This window comes from Ostrinia nubilalis, chromosome 29 (genome assembly GCF_963855985.1).
Source record: "Ostrinia nubilalis chromosome 29, ilOstNubi1.1, whole genome shotgun sequence".
NCBI lineage: Eukaryota > Metazoa > Arthropoda > Insecta > Lepidoptera > Crambidae > Ostrinia > Ostrinia nubilalis.
The window spans coordinates 312,060-331,847 of record NC_087116.1 but is presented as its reverse complement, the minus strand read 5'-3'; the positions used below and the strand labels follow the sequence as shown (position 1 = coordinate 331,847).

General features: G+C 38.0%; 2 long non-coding RNA genes across 3 annotated transcripts in view; both read right to left on the bottom strand.

The window, feature by feature from the left end:
• The window catches only part of LOC135085706 (uncharacterized), a 463,562-nt gene that overhangs the window by 230,425 nt on the left and 213,349 nt on the right, over positions 1 to 19,788 (bottom strand). The window lies entirely within an intron of this gene.
• The window catches only part of LOC135085712 (uncharacterized), a 106,089-nt gene that overhangs the window by 46,162 nt on the left and 40,139 nt on the right, over positions 1 to 19,788 (bottom strand). Inside the window, exon 2 of the long non-coding RNA XR_010260195.1 lies at positions 5,190 to 5,223. This is a non-coding gene — a long non-coding RNA (uncharacterized LOC135085712). The remainder of the gene's footprint in view (positions 1 to 5,189; positions 5,224 to 19,788) is intronic.

Here is a 19,788-nt window from a genome sequence, read left to right as displayed (position 1 = left end):
TAGGGTTACCACTAGCTCTTAGTATTGATATGATATCCGACCGACGATCTGGTGATGGTTGAGGGAAGTACCTGGATGCGGGCAGCACAGGACCGGTCGTCGTGGAAATCCTTGGGGAAAGCCTTTGTCTGGCAGTGGACGTCATTTGGCTGAAACGAAGGCAACTAAGAATGGTTATCACAATTCACTGAACAAGAAGAGTTTAAATTAAGCTGTCATTTCATGACAACGGAGCATTGTTTGCTGTCACCTGCTGCCATAAGACAAAATTATTTTGTCATTAATTAGCGTATCCACCAATTCAGAAAAACAGAATATCATGCGGAGAACTTGCTAAAGAAACTCGGTCACCACTATATTTCTCAACACCAGCCCGAAGGAGTGGTAGCCCAACCTATATTGGGACGTTTTAGATGCCCTGAAAAGCCTACATACTAAAAAGACATTCAAACCAGTACAAATCGCCAACTGCATAAAAACAAATGAACGCAATTCCCAACTCCACAGAGCGTATAAAAGCTGCAAGAAGCTCGTATAAAAAGCTCAAGGTTGCACTTGCACTATTGTGCAGCGAATAATAAGTTGCAAGGCTCGCCGCACACGGGTCAAGTTCAACTGCTGACTAGTTTAATTTTGTTTGAACTACATTTTTTCCTCGAGGATTTTTTTTAGAATATTATTAATTTGTTTAATACAAGTCCCGTTAGCCCCTTGTGGTAAGCTGAATATGACTTTTGAATATAATTTTTTCGTTTGGTTACTAGATTATTAGTGAAGGTAGGTCATCAGCTCAGTGGATCGACAATCTTGTTAAAGTCGCGGGAATCTTGTGATTGTTGTGGAAACCGTTGGAGTAGTCCTCTGTCCAGCTGTGGTCGTCATTTGGTTGAAAAAATAATGATTTTTTTAACATTGTGCCATAATATAAAGATGCAGACGAGACCCTTGGATATAAGATTAGCATGGTCCATCATCATCATCATAGTCATTTAGTCTCTCCTCCAAGAACACTTCAACCTGAGACCTTCACCAGATCATCATTCCACCTAGTGAGAGGCCTGCCCACACTATGTCTTCCAGCCTGTGGTCGCCACTCGAGAACATTTCTGCCCCAACCGCCATCAGCTCTACGAACTATGTATGAGGTGTAACGACAAAAATATAAAAAATAATTCTTACTGTGTGACTACAGCCTAAAATAAGGTTGTAAAATATTTACAGTCGTGCTTGCAAATATTTTCCAAACACTTCTTTGTAGGTTTGTGTGCAACTTAGTAACCTGCAAGTCATAAAATATACTTCATAAGCATATAATAATGCCAATGGGTACTACAACTTGGTATTCAAACATATCTGCTGTGTATCTAAGGCTACTACTAAATATCGGATCAGATTAAATGACGGATAAAATCTTTGCTGGATAGAATAAAAATAAATGGTAGTGGCAGGGCAAGCTATATTTGGGACGTGTACCTATAAGTGCCCTAGAAAGGGCTTATGTACTGAATAAACTATTTCATTTTCTACGTTAGGTATACTCGTACATACAACGAGTGTTTTTCGTGTTTGACAGAAAGGTATTATGTTTTTCCCTGCATTTTACATTTTTAAACAATTGTCTCTATGCCTTTCATCAAAATCCGTTCAGTATTTAGAGTGAAATTATAATAAATAATCCATCCATCTTCAGAAAGTTTCACATTAATAATATTAGTAGGAAGTACCATATAAAGAACCTAATAACAATTAAATAGTCCTAAACTATCCTTAAATAAGGCAATTAAAAATTACTAATTACCAAAATTATCAAACACAGAGTTATACATTATAGTTCCTTGAAAAATTTACCAGTTTATTTAACCTCAATCCGATTATTTTCAATTGAATGCCTAAAAATAACCTGACCGTTACCAAATACCACATCCGAAGGAAACGTTTTACCGGTAAAAGTATCAAGTCGTTGTATACGCACGCTCACACAGTAGAAGGAGGTAGGCGGCGCGAGTGCGAGCGAGAGAGGCATTCATCCGCGAGCTACGTCTGTGTGTGTAACGGGCTGCGCAAGAGACGGCCGCGTTCGTGCTTTTTGGAAACTAACACCTTTTTTCGTGTGTTTTAATTTGAATTTTGATGAAAATTTCACAGTTTTGGAAATTGGATATATCACGGGACAACAGGGTGTTTTTAGTTTTGTGTGTTTATAAAGATTTCGTAGCTTTACAGGCGATGGAAAGTACACAATTTTTTGGTACATTTTGTAACTCATTTTTTGTATTTAATTTATTTTTAGATTTTCAAAATTCCTTTCATTTTGGATGACCAATATCATTAATTATGAAAATCATTTGTTAGATTATCCGAAAAATTGTTCATTTAATTTTTTTTATTAATATTTGTTGGACATAGCTAGATCGGAACGACTGAAGTTACTAAAATGTATAAAAATCTATATTTTTACATAAATGTTATAAAAATCTGGTTTATTTATTACAATTCATATCTTTTTACATATTTAACAATGTTTTGATTTTAATTTTACTGATAATTTAAAAAGTTAAACAAATCTAAAGATGACTCTACAATTTCATCTGAATTTTATTTACTTTAAAAACCAATAAAATGCAATAAAATCATTTCAAATATGTAAAATCTATCATTATGATAATTTTAAAAGTTGATTTTATATTTATCGTAATTTAAAAATAATTGGAGTTCTAAACGGAAGATACTAGACTACTTTTGTTTCAAAAAATACATTTTTAAAATTTAAATAAAAATTATGAAATTGCTAATTTAAAAATAAACATGTTTTGGTTTGTAAAATCCTTATTTGTAATTAATTATCCCTATTTGAACTGAAATCTCAATAGATGGTTCATTTTGTTCGAATTAAAGTTCCAGGTGAGTGGAAGAAAATTCATCCAATTTATTCTTACTATCCCACAACATAATATGGCAAACCTTTACATTTATAGGCATAGTATTAAATTCAATAAAATAATAAGCATTATACGTAGATATTAAATGAGACTAATCATGTTAAAAATGATAAAATTAAAATAAATTATTAACAGGGAGGTAGGTATTTACTGACCTAGTACTTGGTACTAAAATATTCCTACTCATATTTTTTTGATCTACAAAATAAAAAATGTCAAAGCAAAAATTCAACTTTTCAGCAAAAAATATTAAAATCGGTCCATTCGTCTGGGAGTTGCAATGCACTGTCTGACACATAAATAATGTTGCACCCGTCAAAATTTGACACCCCAATTTTTTGACAATTGCATATTATGACAGACAGACGCATTGGAGTGGTTTTATATTTATACACGAGTCTGAGCCCACAAGGGTTAGGTTTTATCAAAATTATAAAACCAACTGAATTGAGAATCTCTTCCTTTTGTTGAAGTCGGTTAAAACAAGGAATCCCTTCAGTTTTATCGTTGCTCTACTGTACTTTTATGAGACTGCAACACATAATGCAAAGGTGAAAATTTAATTTGGGGCCTTATCTCTGATAGTGATCTCTTCCAGTTAACCTTTAGATAGGTAATCTCATTTCTAACTAGGTACAATTTTGGATTTAACTATGTATTTTAAAAGAAAGAAAGAAGTGAGAAAATTATTTTATAAACATTTCAAACTTCAAATTCAAATAGGCCCTAAGCCCTTTTTAGGGGATTTACTACGTCCCAATATGGCTTGCCCTACCACCACTTCGGGACAACATATGGGCTGGTGCTGAAAACTGGTAGAAAACACAATTACCTCTGTCAACCTTTGTGACTATTTGACGTCACTTCCAATGATTACGTCATAGTTTACACTACTACACTTCAAGTTGCAACAATACAAGCCTAGAGGTAGAGTTAGACTTTGTGCTATCATAATAGGCGTCTTACGCCCGTATTCACAAATGATACTTGCTTAAGTGAAGCAGCAAATCGAACGCACAGCGTTGAATAGAGCTTTATGATTGGTTCGTGTGTCACCCTGTGCGTCCACTTGCACTGTGAGACCTCATAGTAATGTTTGTGAATCCGGGCGTTAGGCCCGTTTTCACCATCAAGCCTTTATTTTTAAGTGACCCTATGGTAATACATAGCAGGAATTTTGTTTTCAAAGGGTCACTTAAAAATGAGGAATTGATGGTGAAAACGGGCATTAGGCTCGCCATACACGGACAGCTAGTATCAACTGCTCCAGCAGTTATCAATGGCAGCTTCAAGCTGTTGAATAACTGCAAGAGCGGTCCGTGTGTATTGATCAAACTTGACCTTCACTGGTTGGGTTATTCGCGGTCAAGCTGTAGATCCTGGCTACACAGGAGTTGCAGCGGTGGGAACGAGAGGGAATAGTCCCGTTTTTTGATGCCGATGACTCACCATTGATGCTGACGACTTTCCGTGCTTTTAAGCGGGACAAACTTGGTCTTACTGGTTGGGTTTTTATTGGTGGTCAAGCTGTAGATCCTGGCTACACAGGAGTTGCAGCGGTGGGAACGAGCGCTATAGTCCCGTATGTTGATCACTGGCTAACTGCTAGAGCTGTCCGTATTTATTTTTCTGACAATTAATTAGGTTAATTTGAATCATATCGTAACCTAATTTTATCCCGGGACATTCAGGTATCTAGACTAGGCCAGACCATAAAAGTAGACCAGACCAGGATAGACATAAAATGTTTCAGTTGCTATCCTAATAATATTATAAATGCGAAAGTTTGGATGTCTGGATGTCTGGATGTTTGTTACTCTTTCACGCAAAAACTACTGAAGGGATTTTGATGAAACTTTACAGTATTATTGTTCTTCTTCTTTTCGTATCGACAACAAATCTACACAGTAAGTAAAAGTATCACCGTTTCAGAAATAGGTAAAATTGAGAGAACTGATTGGGTTTTCAGGGCCTCAAAAACGTACCTTTAGGGTTCCTTATAGATCAATAACTAAATGTAGAGATAGTAAAATCAGCAACTGCTGATTTGTCTTACCACCAGCTCCGTGGGGCTCTGTAGTCCTATAGTTTATGTGTTGTATTACATCAACTGAGTAAAGCTGAGTTCGATTCCCAATTGGGACACTCGTCACTCATACTGTGTGCAACTTTCTGTCTCCAGTGTTGCGAGTGGGAATAGTCCCAATCCCACAAATATAATGGTTACTTAAAATTTTTAAAAATACTTACAGCTGTCCTTATTTTTCTTCGAATTTTCCTGTACCTGAAAACAAACGTGAAATTAAAAAAATGTTCTCCCAAAACAATTAATTGAGACCCATTGTAACAACTCGCTTTGCCGTCAAAAAAACAAGAAAAAAAACAAAATTTAACAGTAGCATTCGTTTAACTGAACATCCCCCGAAAATTGAGTAAAAAAAACCAAAAAAAACAGCTCCCCTCGGACAAAAAAATACATAGACGCTCAATGTATGGGATAAAAAGAAATAGGCGAGGAAAAGAGAGGGGGTTATAGGTTAGAGGAAGACAGCGATGAGGTCCCCCAACAGATGTATGCCTATTTGGAATGTGTGCGGTGTTGCCACACTGTGCAGTGCAGTATGGTACAATCAACGGCATATTTTGTTGAAAAATAACACCTATTACAAACTGCTTAAGGTCTAGCTTGATGTGTAGAAAGAGAGCGATTTTTTTTACATAAATTATACTGCATTTTTAATGTGGATGACAAATAATATCGCGTTTTGTATTCGAGGCAGTGGAATGAGTTTTGTTGAGCTGTCCGCCATTGGGTGACAAGAGTGCCTCTTGATTTTCGTCAGTGATCTTTATAATTTTATCCATTTAAATTAAGAATTGGAAGATAATGATTTAATATTGAAAAAAAAAAAGTCTTCAATACACATGAAAATGGAAACTATCATCCGTATTCACAAACGATGCTTGCTTAATTGAAGCAGCAAATCGAAAGCACAGCGTTGAATAGAGCTCTGTGATTGGTCCGTGTGTCACCCTGTGCGTCCATGCGCACTGTGAGACCTCATAGTAATGTTTGTGAATAATAATATGGGAGTATGGCAACTTATAGAATCACTCCGTTGTTTGTTTGTATGTCAAGACTCGTAAGAGAACTCATAGAGTTGGAAAATTTTTGACCTGCACCTCCCCTGAAGTGACGATCATACCGAAGGTGGAAGCAAGCTTCACCTGCAATCTTAACTTGGTTTGGGAGGCCTGATATTTACTCATTTGTCCCTCAGTCGCCTCTTACGACATCGACTGGAAGAATGGGGGAGGTTCTATTCTACTCTATACTAGAACTATACGTCTTAACTATCTATACTAATTTACTAAGCTGAAGACGCAGAGGTTCCGGGTTCGATTCCCAGTGGGGCAGATTTTTCTGTTCGGTTTGGTTGCTGGTAGGGCTTGTTCTAAGTCCGCCTGGCTAGCTACCACCATCTTACCTAACTCTGTCGCCATAACAACAATGTTAACAGCATTGTTATGTTCCGGCAGTTAGAGGTAAGATAGCCAGTTCCTCCGTGGTTGAGGATTCCGGGTGAAGCTCGCTTCCACCTTTAGCCTGATCATCACTTACCATCAGGTGAGATACAGGCCAAGAGCTTCCTCTTTGTGGATTAAAAAAAAAGAGTTTGCTTGGTTGAAAGCACTTGTGGCAAGCACTACTTGTCCGATTGAAAATTGTAGCCCCAATTACCAAGGAAGGCAATGAAGGAAGCAAATGAAAAATGTTGGGAAAACGGGAAAAATATTGAAAGGACTTTCAAGCGTATGAAGTAGTGGACACAGACAGTTAATTATACGGACTGAATAATACAACAAATATTAAACGAGTATGATTCAATTTCAATCTATGAAATAAGAGCTAAATTTAGACTCCATTGCAATGTAATTGATATTATTCAGTCGCTTCTATTATTAGAAAAATACGTTTAGAATGTAGAGACATGTTAATAACCTCAAAGCTGGTAATTTGTGAAGACCCAGATTAAAGACAATTTTAGACACGAACATTTCTTAAGTGAAGCTATTGAATGAAGGTTGACAGCTCATTAGGACTGTTCCAGTGACCTTAAACGTTACTAAAAAGTCACAAAAAACATACATCATCATCATCATCATCATATCAGCCATAGGACGTTCACAGCTGAACATAGGCCTCCCCCAATGCTTTTCATGTTGATCGATTGGTAGAGGCCTGCGTCCAGCGCTTCCCTGCTACCTTTACGATAAAAAGCATACATCGCAACTACTTTTAGCCGACTTCAAAAAAGAGGAGGTTCTATGTTCGGCTGTATGTATTTTTACATTTATTTTGATCAAACCAAAACTCCTGAACTAATTTCGATCTTTAAAAGAGACCAACATGGAAGCATATCCTTTTAACTAAAACAGGAATTTTTAAAATCCGTTCACAAATAAAGGAGTTCAGAGTTAACAAACATGCACAAAATTGAGAGCATCCTCCTTTTTGAAGTCGGTTAAAAACTGGACTTGAGACTAGGTGTTAAATACAGGTATTGAATTAGAAATAGAGCTATGTTGTAAGATAGGATATAAATTTCTCGCTAGCAGATTAATCAAATCGGCTGTTGCTAATCAGTTGATCTAGGCGCACGGTAGTTTGGGCCAAGTTTCGTAAAGTTTGATTGTTGATAATGACCATTTTCATTTGATACTAGTTAATCATTCTGTAGTTTGAATGCTAAAAAAAATTAATTTGACTTTCCGACATAATTTATGTGACGAACAATGTGCTTAGTGCGAGTTTACACCAAACGTCATTGCTAGCAAGTGCGTAAAAAATTACATTAAATGTACGACAGATTGTACTGCGTCCCTGGCGATTAGTTTCAAAAACTAAAATTTTCATAGATTTTTTACGCACTCGCTAGCGACGACGTTCAATGCAAACCCGCACTAAGCACACTATCTTGTTAGTCACTTTCTTGTGCAACACCACTGATAATGTAATCTGTCGTGCTTTCCTATAAAGATAAATAAAATGATTAATCTATCCAGCAGGGGACGCCCCCGTATGCTGTTTGTCAAGATATGATAACTTCTCAGAAAACCTAATTTTATTCAACCTGAAACCAAATTCGCGTAAAACTTTTAAAATGGAGCGTTTTCACACGTTTTACGTTTTAAAATTGGTATGAAATATTAAATTTGACAGAATTAACTTGTTGAGGTGTGGTTAAGATAGGTATTGATTAAAAAATGTATTGCAATCAAATAAAATTCTCCATACTATTCCATCAATGTCTCTCTCTTCCAGTGTAAATTAATGATTAAATATTTTTTGAAGAATAATAATACGAAAAAGTGCCTCTTATATTTTGACGAAGAATAATAACAGTCACATGGTCGTTGTAGAAATCCTTGAAGCCAGGCAGCCTTTGTCCAGCAGAAGATTTCTTATTGATACATTAAACATGTGCAAGTATGTACCAATGACGGAGTATTTAAGTGATCTAGTCTGACTGACTGACTGACATAGTGATCTATCAACGCACAGCCCCAACCACTGGACGGATTGGGCTGAAATTTGGCATGCAGGTAGATGTTATGACGTAGGCAATGGCATCCGCTAAGAAAGGATTTTACGAAACTCCACCCCTAAGGGGGTAAAACGGGATCCACGCGTACGAATTCGCGGGCGGCCGGTTGTTGGGAAATAAAATCTTAGTTAATCCGTAATGGATCTAGTTAATGGATCTTATGAAATAAGAGGAAATTGAACGAACGAAAGGAACACATTTACTTGGACTTGTGGTATCCTTTCTCCTCTTGCATCTCCATCAGCAGGGGTAGGTACGCCGTGACAACAGAGGGCCCCCGCTGAAAATCAGTTTCAAGACAAGCCCTGGCGGTCTTGATGTACGCTGAGTGGGTGCCTTTTTGTCAAAGGGGCACAAGCAGTTAATTGTCCACTTGTAAATTTCTCTCTGTTTGTATCTATGTCTTGCCTGCTTGTACACCTTTCTTGCAAATAAAAAGTTTTCTATCTATTATAATATTCTATTTAGACGATACTAATAAAAATCTCTTCAACATTTTATTGTGAACTTGGCTTATTTTTTCCGACGTTCCCCAACACATTCTCGTTACGTAAGCGGTGCGCCGGCGCCGGCGCTGGCGCCATTGACTTTCGCAAAGATATGTCTCCGGAGCATTTTGCAACTGATATTAATAACTAGTCTTTGCTCGCGACTTTGTCTGTAAATGTTTTGATGAAAAGTTACTAAACTTGCTGCCCCGGCGAACTTCGTACCGCCTATGTTCATCTTACTTCTTACTAATATTATCCCATCAAAAACAATACTTGTCAAAAAAACCAAGTCTCGCAACTCAGTTGTTCTACGGTAAAAAGTTGTGAGATCCATGTAGTACCAAGTCCAGGCCAGGAAATCTTTAACGTTTTACATAAATATATTGACTTGGCCATCGCACTAAATAATTTAATTTACACGTGTTTTCATGCGATGGCCAAGTCAATATATTTATGTAAAACGTTAAAGATTTCCTGGCCTGGACTTGGTATTACATGGATCTCACAACTTTTTACCGTAGAACAACTGAGTTGCGAGACTTGGTTTTTTTGACAAGTATTGTTTTTGATGGGATCTCATTTCTTTTTGTATTTTGTAGACAGCAGTTATGTATCTAGAAAACTGGACCGAAATTGAAAAATTTTACTCGACTTGGCGGTTGCACTACCGTGCCCCCAAATCTCATTTCTTTTTGTATTTTGTAGACAGCAGTTATGTATCTAGAAAACTGGACCGAAATTGAAAAATTTTACTCGACTTGGCGGTTGCACTACCGTGCCCCCAAATATTTTAGTTTTTCCTTGATTCATACACCAAACACTACTTATATTCCAAATTTGAAGCTTCTAGGTCTGCTAGAAGTGCCTTAGAGTTTTGATGATCGGTGAGTCAGTCAGTGAGTGACAAAATTAAGTAACTTTGACCCGTTATAATTCTTAAACTACTGGTTCAAATTGAATGAAATTTTAAATATACCGTGTCTTTACAATGTCTGCATAGCTAATGAAAATTCAGCCTTCTAGTTTTATCCACAACGAAGTTACAGGCGGTCGAAAATGGCCTGAATTGCTTCGAGAAAAGGATGGTACGGCCGTGCCGCTTTTTTGCTCGACTTGGTGGGGGCACTGCCGTGCCCCCAGATAAATGCGAAAGTTTGGATGTCTGGATGTTTGTTACTCTTTCACGCAAAAACTACTGAACTGATTTTGATGAAACTTTACAGTATTATTGTTGTTTATAACCCAGAATAACATTAGGCTATAATTTATGACGATCTGTGACTAAATTTCACGCGGGTGAAGCCGCGGACAAAAGCTTGTCAGAAATAATATAGGATCTAATGTTGAAAGAGTCTGATCTGATCAAATCTTTCCTCTTTATATTTGTCTAGACTAACTATTACCCTGGGATTCGCCTGCGTGAATTTTAGTTTGTCACAGTCTCTGTATCCGTGATACCTCTCCAAAACCGGGATAAAAACTATCCTTTAATTTTCGCATGGTTTTAGGCTGGGTTGCACCAACTTACTTTAACTTTAACAAACGTGAAATATCTGTCAAACTCCATACAAAAAACACCGTTGGTGGTGAAACCAAATTTCATCTAAATCGGTTCAGTGGTTTAAGCGTGAAAGAGTAACAAACATTAATAAAATTTATCCATCCTCACAAACTTTCACGTATTAATACTTATTAATTAGCATGAAGTAGAATAATAACAGCAGGACTAGCTTTGGCCCGTGACTTCGTCTAGGAAGGACATTTCAATACAAGAAGCCTAATTTAATTTAAGCCATGTATAATCATTTCACAATGAGTTAGACTGAGCTTTGTGAATTTAACTAGTTAAAGCTCTCTACTTTGTAAGCTAAGAAATAGCCTACTTGCTGTTTAAGTGACATTCTGATTTCATCATCATCATAAGGTGGTAGCCTAAATACAATTAATGTCATCATCATCATCGTATGGTGTGGTCCTTCCTCACTGCAGGAGTATGTTCCTATGTTCTTCTGATTAATTTCGTGGCGGGTCCAATGACAGTTTAACTTTCTCCAGTCTGGTCTTCACTGGTTGGGTTATTGGCGGTCAAGCTGTAGATCCTGGCTACACAGGAGTTGCAGCGGTGGGCACGAGAGGTGTGAATAGTCCCATGCAGGAGTATGCCCCTCTCTAATTTACCAGAGGTAAATGGAGGACTTGGCCTACACTAACCACGCTGGCCAGACGGGTTGAGGAGTTGTGTTGTGATGGCACCGCTTGCCAGTTAAAGGCATGCCAGTTAGCATACCTTCAGTTAGCATACCTTCAGAGTTGCAGCAGTGGGAATGAGAGGTGGGAATAATAGTCCCATTTTTTCCCCTGGGACAAACTTGGATTAGGTTTTTATTGGCGGTCAAGCTGTACATGGGTATTTCTCATCGCCACGGTTCTCATCGTCACCTTCGTGGCGAATTTCATTTCTAACTTATTTCAACTTTTTGTAAACAAAAATTGTAGCGCTTGGTGTGAAGATTGTGTTCTCAGTAAATCAGTCAAATAGTGAGTCTCGTTTGGAAGCTTTAACGTTTTGAATTTTTTGATGCCACGAAAGTGATTCTGTACTTCACAGCAATATTTTTTTCAAACTTTACAACTGTAAATTACTCTTAATTGTTTATAAAACATATATTTTGTCTTATTTTCATAGATAAATAGCAATAACATAATATAAATAGGTACCTACTTAAATACAAGATAAAATTTTACCGATTACGTCACCTACTAAGTTACAAGATTCTACGCAATTGGTTTTAAGGGTGACACTGGCGGCATTCTGAAATGCTAAAGAAGCAAAAAACGGATTATCAGTACCTCAATAAAAAAGAACTCTAACTGATTATCAGTCCCTCAACAAAAATATATTTTTTATTTAGGCCAGAGGGCCTCGTATTTTTGTTGTACAACTTTTAACTCAAACTTCAGATTAAATTTATCTTACAAACAGATACACAGTCACATATACAGACATACATACATACAGTCATATAGACAGACAACAAAAATACGAGGCCCTTATTTATTTTTGATGTACTGATCTCTACTTACCACGTATAATTTATTAGTTATTAAAATATTGTAAAAACATAAACACCAATCACTATATTTTAAAATAAACCAAAGCAAGAAATCACTTTCGTGGCCTAAAATCACCTTCGTGTATAAAACACCACGAAGGTGATGCCACGAAGGTGACGAAAATTTTAGTTTTTTATGAATTATTCTTAAATTTGAATTTAACGGTTCAAGTTGAATACTATACAAATAAGTCTAACATGTTAAGTTTTCAATGGCAAAGTTTCAATTATTTTGTTTAAATTTTAGAGGTAGAAAATATTGTTCAAGCAAGCGACGGTATGTCTATGGATAATCACAAAAAGTTACGTATTTTTTTCCCGGAACGACGATCGACCTACCTCACCTCCCCAATAGTCGAAGCGCGACTGACGTTAACCGAATAGAACGCTGTGATTAGTTGCTGGTGTTCGGTTTAACGGCAATCTTGTATTATTACTCAAAATTTTAGGTACCTAAAATCGTGTGACCAACGTATTTCGCTTTCTCAATTCAAAATAATTATAAGAAGATATTTTTTTGACTATTGTGTGGAAAGTATATTTAATTACGATGATTTTAGTATATGCTACACACAAATTGAATGAAAATTGTGAATGCAGTAACCAAATGTTTCATTGCAACCGAAGGTGTGACACGATGAGAACGCGAAAAATGACCCCGTTTTTTATCGTTTCATGTGATTTTTTCGTATTATTTTTGCTTCTATTACGATAAAATTTATTTTGTATGTAGCTAAATAGATATTTTATCATCTGATTTCAAAGTTATTGTTCTAACTTATACCGTTTATGAACTATTATTGTGTGACCATCAAATTTGAGTGTAAATGAGAAGTACCCACATATATCCTGGCTACACAGGAGTTGCAGCGGGGGAAAACGAGAGGTGGGAATAGTCCCGTATATCGTATTAATAATATTCTAAAAGGTTTTGAAAACAAAACAAATTGGACAGGCATGGCTGGAGAGACCTCGAGTGACCTGCAATAGTTCAACTTCATACAAATGACGTGTAGTGTGTGTGTGTGTGGAAATGAATGCGATTAGAGCGTTAGTCATACACCGACCGTGACACTGGATTTGGTTGAGTTACTATACAATTACGAATGACACGCGTTTGGAGTCAAATTCTAATTATTTATTACAGTCTACTACAGTATGAAGCATACATCGCTTCTGTGGTCGGACCACCTGCTTCAAACCCAGAGGTCCCGAGTTCGATTCCCAATGGAGGCATAATTTTATGATCACTGGTAAGACTTGTTCTAAGTCCACCTGACTACTAAGCCAGCTAGCTATCATACTTAGGTCTTCGGCAGTTGGAGATATGATAGCCAGTTCCTTAGTGCTTGAGGATTTCGGATGAAGCCTTCGGCCTGATCATCTCTTTACATCAGGTGAGATGCAGTCAAAGATCTTTCTCGTTGTGGATAAAAAAAAAGTTGCTAAATCGTCCTTATTACTACGAAATAGTACGCAGAACTGACGGCCGATGGGACAGCAAGGTTCTGGAGTGGAGGCCGCGTACCGTGGGACGTCCACCCACAAGGTGGACCGACGACCTGATAAAGGTAGCAGGAAGGCGCTGAATGCAGGCCGCTACCAACCGTGCGATGTGCAAGTCATTGGGGGAGGCGTATATTCAGCAGTGGACGTCCTGTGACTGAAATTAATGACTACTAAATAAGATGTCGTGTTGCTTGAGACGCCTTCATCTGTAACTATGTAAGTTAGCCGTGTGGCTTAGGTGTCGTCACCTAAGCCGCTGTGTTTCAAAAGGACCAGTCCCGTGAATGTTGTAAAAGGCGACTAAGGGACAAACATGCGAACATCAAGCCTCCCCAACCCGTCTGGCCAGCGTGGGGAGTGTAGTGACCTTAATTTAACAGTGGTTAACTTCATTGAAGAGAGTCGTCATGGCTAAATGCCCTCATGATGAAAGATTGCGTTTTTGATGATACTGCACCTTAGATAGGTGCAGTAGCATCACAAACGCAATCTTTAGTAATACTAATACAAATTTTAGTAAAACCGCAAGCGAACCCGCGGCGCACAACTAGTGTCGCGGTCCTCCTAGCGACAGCGCTGTTCAGTTCCAGCGCTGCGCGTGAGCCGGCGGCTCGACCACGCGTCTCCGCTTAGTCACGCGGGGTGGCCATGCGTTGGGAGAGTCGCGGATATACAGGACTGTCATTGGTAACTTTTTGGCCACTTTGGGTGTCACGAACTATTTGACGCTGACTGTACATTTTAAACAAACCGTTATTTTTGCCGGCTTTCTGCTCTGTGACAATTTTTTGGACATTTTACACTGAGCTAACTAATTCTAACTAAGCAAAGTTTCGACAGCATATCAGACTCTACATTCATGCAATGAAATAATTGAGATACCACAGTGTTAGTTTGATTTAGTAGTAAATGTAGTCCGTACAAAACTCATGATGAGAAATGGAAAAATAATTGGCATTGCTATCCAGCTACGTTATAAGGTAAAGTATAAGACGCGTGTGCAAAGTGCTGGAAACCCTACCAACTAGAAAAAAACTTTCAATTCACAAAACAATTTTGACATAATTTGAAAATAGGGATTTAAATTCATTTTTTATATGTACTCGTATTTCTTACAAGAAATACATTTGTTTGAGGCAAAATTCAGTGAAACAAGTCCAATTTATCCCGAAAACTTCAAACTTATGGTGTCACCAATCGACAATACGTAAGTGACCTACTTCACCATTGTTTGTTAGCTTAGCCATCGCACGCGCAGCCATCCTTATCTCCAGGCAGTAGGGTTCAATTTCCTTGGCCATTTCACGTATTTCAAAGCGACGCTGCTCAGTCTGCGGCGTTTTCCTGAAGCCTTTTTGTTGTTCATTCAGAAAGATGAAATGCTGGCGTGAAGCGGAGTGGCCATTTTAGGAAATAGGAGCCACAATTCTAATGTCACATAGTCTAAACGGATTAGACCTTGACAAAATCAAAGGTAACTTAAAACATCATTAGCGAGAGTCTTTATTACACAACTAGCTGTGCCCGCGACTTCGTACGCGTGAAAACCCGTTCTCGCAACATTTTTCATTGTTGCTCTGCTTCTATTGATCGTAGCGTGATGTTGTATAGCCTATAGCCTTCCTCAATAAATGGGCTATATAACACTGAAAGATTTTTTCAAATCGGACTAGTAGTTCCGGAGATTAGCGCGTTTAAGTAAACAAACAAACAACAACATAAAAAACTAATAATCGTAAAAGTAGTACATGGAACAATTTAGACCAGTGGTTCTTAACCTTTAAGTCACGAGGGACTATTTTACCAAATATCTGTCTTGTCAGAGCCACTTTTTTTTTCAAAATCCTATGCAAGGGGAGGTCGATTTCTCGCCCACTGTGCGCCGTTTGCGTTGTGTTGACTCGACTCATCACGTCACATCACTTGTTTATTACGATATCTTCGTGGACCACTTGGAATAGCTCCAGGGACCACCAGTGGTCCGCGGACCACCGGTTAAGAACCACTGATTTAGACGCTTTGATATCTTCTTCTTCGATATCAGACAACTGGGGGAAATATAAGAGATCTTATTATGTGCTCCAAGTTGAAATTGAAATGTCTGATTGGGTCAAACTTGAATTTTGTATAGATATTTTTTCTCGATTTTACCATTTATCGCTCCAAAGTCCTAGTCCTTATAAGCAACATTAATTTGTAGTTTGATCTACGTTCAACTAACGACCTATCTAGACTAAGAAAATGTCTATCTGACTATAATATGTCATCTAATCTGCTATGCCTACGTCACCATAGAAAATACTCTAAGTTATCTCCAATCAGAATCTTATTTGAAAGTTAAATCTTACAAGTTTATGTTCACCCATTTTCCGCAGTAAAATTGAGCTGACATTTAGAAAACTTGTAGTAAGTAAAATGATGATGCAGATTTGATGACTAGACATTCTAACTGGAAGTTATAGTTTATCTGACAGATAAGTTCACAGTTCAATGAGCAAGTGGTGAAATATGACCCAAGAATACGCCATGATTTTAGGTAGAGTGGTATTCCACGGTGAGTATTCCCCATTATTAAGCCATCAGATATTTCTTAAGATTACTATTTTACAGACACTCTACATTTTGTAATAGGTATGGATTAATTTCTTTCTCCATTGTCATTTATTCTTTGTGAAAATATCACTTGTGTCTTATTTCATTGGTTGTGTGTGCACATCACTTACACAATTTTCAGAGAAAAACAGCAAAACTTTACGCATTAACCCTAAATAGATAAGTACTAGAATATTCTTAGTTGTAATATCATTCTTAATTTTCTTTCAAAATAAGGGCAAATATTCCACCACTAATTTATTGCCATTATAAAAATAACATAGATCACCCAGATATTCATCCAGAACTCACCCAATTGTCAGCTCTGCGCCGACCGCGTTCGATCCACATGTCCCTTCCTTGTCCTACAAAGGGCATAGGGCCCGCGACGTTGCCGCTCCGCCTAAGGGCGTGAGGCGCGCGCGCATCCGATTGGCCGTTTCGAATTTGGAACTCGCATCCGATGCACCCATGCGCTCCTAGACCTCACTATTGGCCTATCCAAAATCCGAACGTCCAATGCTGCGCTTCGATACCTTTTTTTCTATCGACCTCTTTTCTAGGACTGGTCTATTACATGGTATATGACCTTTTTATGCGATACCTCATTGGTCCGGTTTTTAGAGCGGGAACTCTTTTTTAATGTTATTAGTTTTGGGTTATCTGTTTAAGGACTGGCCTATGTGGTCTGTGGATAGGTCATTTACATATTTTTTGTGGCGGTGCTTTTCTGGGAATAGGGGTCCAGGTGGTTTTTTACTATTTTGACTACGAATAGAGGCGGGGTATTTACTTGTCCCAGGTAGAGAAATTGTTTACATAATATTATGTTTTGTTACATTATATTTTGTAGACTCACACTTTTTTTGTACCAATAATATTTTTGGACAATAAATAAGAGAGGTCCGAGAAAAGTGCCTTGCGGCAGGCCTTCTAAAACGGACTACCGTGGGTGGAATATGATGTAAGAAAGTATGCGTTTGCAAAAATATGATGTCATCTTTGGCAAAGTCCACTCCCAGTTCCATACGGTTGCCACGCCAAAAAATTATAAAGAATTAAGATTATCGTAAGCTGGAAGCAGTTTCAAATATACTCAGAAATTTTAATCCTGATTTAAATTAAAATTAGTCTATGCTATGTGCGCCTAGGGTTGCCAGGTCCAAAATCACAAAAGCCGGACTTTGTGCTTCATTTGGCCGGACATTTTACCCTAAAAGCCGGACATGTGCAATTAGTGAATTAGTGTCAGCTCATGAGTGAGTACTATCATCATCGGTTGCTAACCAACATCCTGATGCGTGCGCTTCATATGATTCTGTGGCTCGACTTTCGCCTGGCGCGGCAACCAAATAAAAAGCCGGACAGGCCGGACAAGGCAATATTTGGCCGGACAAGTCCCAAAAAAGCCAAACATGTCCGGCTAAAGCCGGACGCCTGGCAACCCTATGTGCGCCTTTTTCATGGCATTTTAATACACGTCCCAATATAGCCCTACCACCATTTCTGTACAAAATATTGGCTGGTGCTGAGAAGAAGTGATAGAAGAAACTTATGAAGATAGATGATTTAGTTAGTTTTTGTTAATAAACTATGCAACATAATTGACTTTCGGTAAATTAATTATTCAATGTAGTGAACATAATATGATTCAATAACAATTCGATACTTTTGAACGTTCGATTTTTTAAACTTTTCGATTAATAGTGTTAGATCATTGATTTTCCTACCATGGTTTTCGTTCAACTTGAACTGCCCTCCAAAGAATCCTTAACGAGTTCAATATTCAAAAATGTGATCTTCAACGTTCCAAAGTTCCGATCGAACGTCAGTTAAAATTTTAATAATTCAAAAACTGTCCTGTGAAGAACTTTCTCGTTTATAGAATGTCAGTTTAAAAATTTAAAAACTGACAAGGAATGTACAAACAACAGCACATCAGACTATACATTTTCGTTGCAATATCGCTTTTATAACAACTGTATTAGATGCCACTGTGTTCAGCTTGACGTGCTGGTTTGTGCACCACAGATTAGTGCACACTAAACTGCATACGTATACTCTTTCTGCGTACAGGCATGCACTAGGGTACCCAGATCAAAAAATCAAAATGCCGGAGAAAATTCCAGATATTTGATTAAAAAATCCAAACTTTCTGATGATTACAATCTTGATGTCGTTAAGCATTGTTAATGTCTCTGCATCTAGCGCCTTCTGCTACCTCTATGAGGTCGTCGGTCCGCCTTGTGAGTGGACGTCAGGCCGCTACCTACCGGTCAATAAGGAAATCATTGGAAGAGGACTATATGTCCGTGAAATGACGATGATGGTGATGATGCATCGTCGATATGAATAAACAAAGCGAATTTTTGTTTGAATTCCGGGAGCATACCAGAAGTAATGTAGTTTTGTATTAAACTATTTGGTTTGTTTCAATCTCCACTTAATTGTGGAAATTCTGGACGGTTTAGGCTTCCAGATTTAAAAGTACTATATTTCCCTCATCATCATCATCATTATTTCAGCCACAGGACGTCCACTGCTGAACTTAGGGCTCCCCCAATGCTTTCCAGATCGCCTGGTTAGTAGCGGCCTGCATCCAGCGCCTTTCTGCTACATTTATAAAGTCATCGGTCCACCTTCTGGGTGGACTTCTCACGCTGTGTATTTCCCTATTTATTGCAAATAATTTTGATTTGATTTCCGGACATGTCCGGTAATTTCGAACGTATGGCAACCCTACATGTAACCCGATAGCCGGTAAGGTCAATGCACATTGCACAGTATCTCAAGCCGACATAGTTCATATACATAATTATACATATAGTATAGCAGATAACGTGCAACGGTCTGCTTTACGCAATTTTAAACGCAATGGAAATTTTGTTGTGCAAGTCTTATTTGAGTTAATTAAAGAATACTCGTTGGTAACGAAAGATTACGTTTTTTATACAATCACCGTGACATTGTCATTTGTTTGGGGTTTCTCGGATGGTTCAAACTTGGAGTGCAAGTGTGCTTGTGTTCCCCAGTCGATGAAGCACATGATGTCTTGCCCTGCCCTGTGTGCCTAAACAACTGCACGCTGGAAGACTTAATGAAGGCTACTGACAACGCCACTCTTGTAGCGGAGTTTTGGGCTGTCACTGTGTAGGTTTGTTGTCGACACGACAAGAAGAAGTTCGTATCCAAAGTGGCCAAAAAGTTCGCGACACCTTTGTTACAATGAGGGCTATCGTTTTTATACTTAGTAGTTGGCACCCCTGGCGATTGACAGGACCTTACTCTACAGTGGCGCTAACTGGTGAGCGCTAAAACGATAGCCCTCATTGGAATAAAGTGTCTTCAACTTTTTGACCACTTTAGGTGTCACGAACTATTTGACGTTGACTGTTCAGTCGACAGTTGTAAAATAGCATCTTTTACAAAGTACATAAGGTGCCACAATGTTTCTTGACGTGCTGTTGTCTGTATGAGAAAAGATAGACAGTATTTTCAGCGATGCATAAATACAAGGACACATTTATTTATTTAT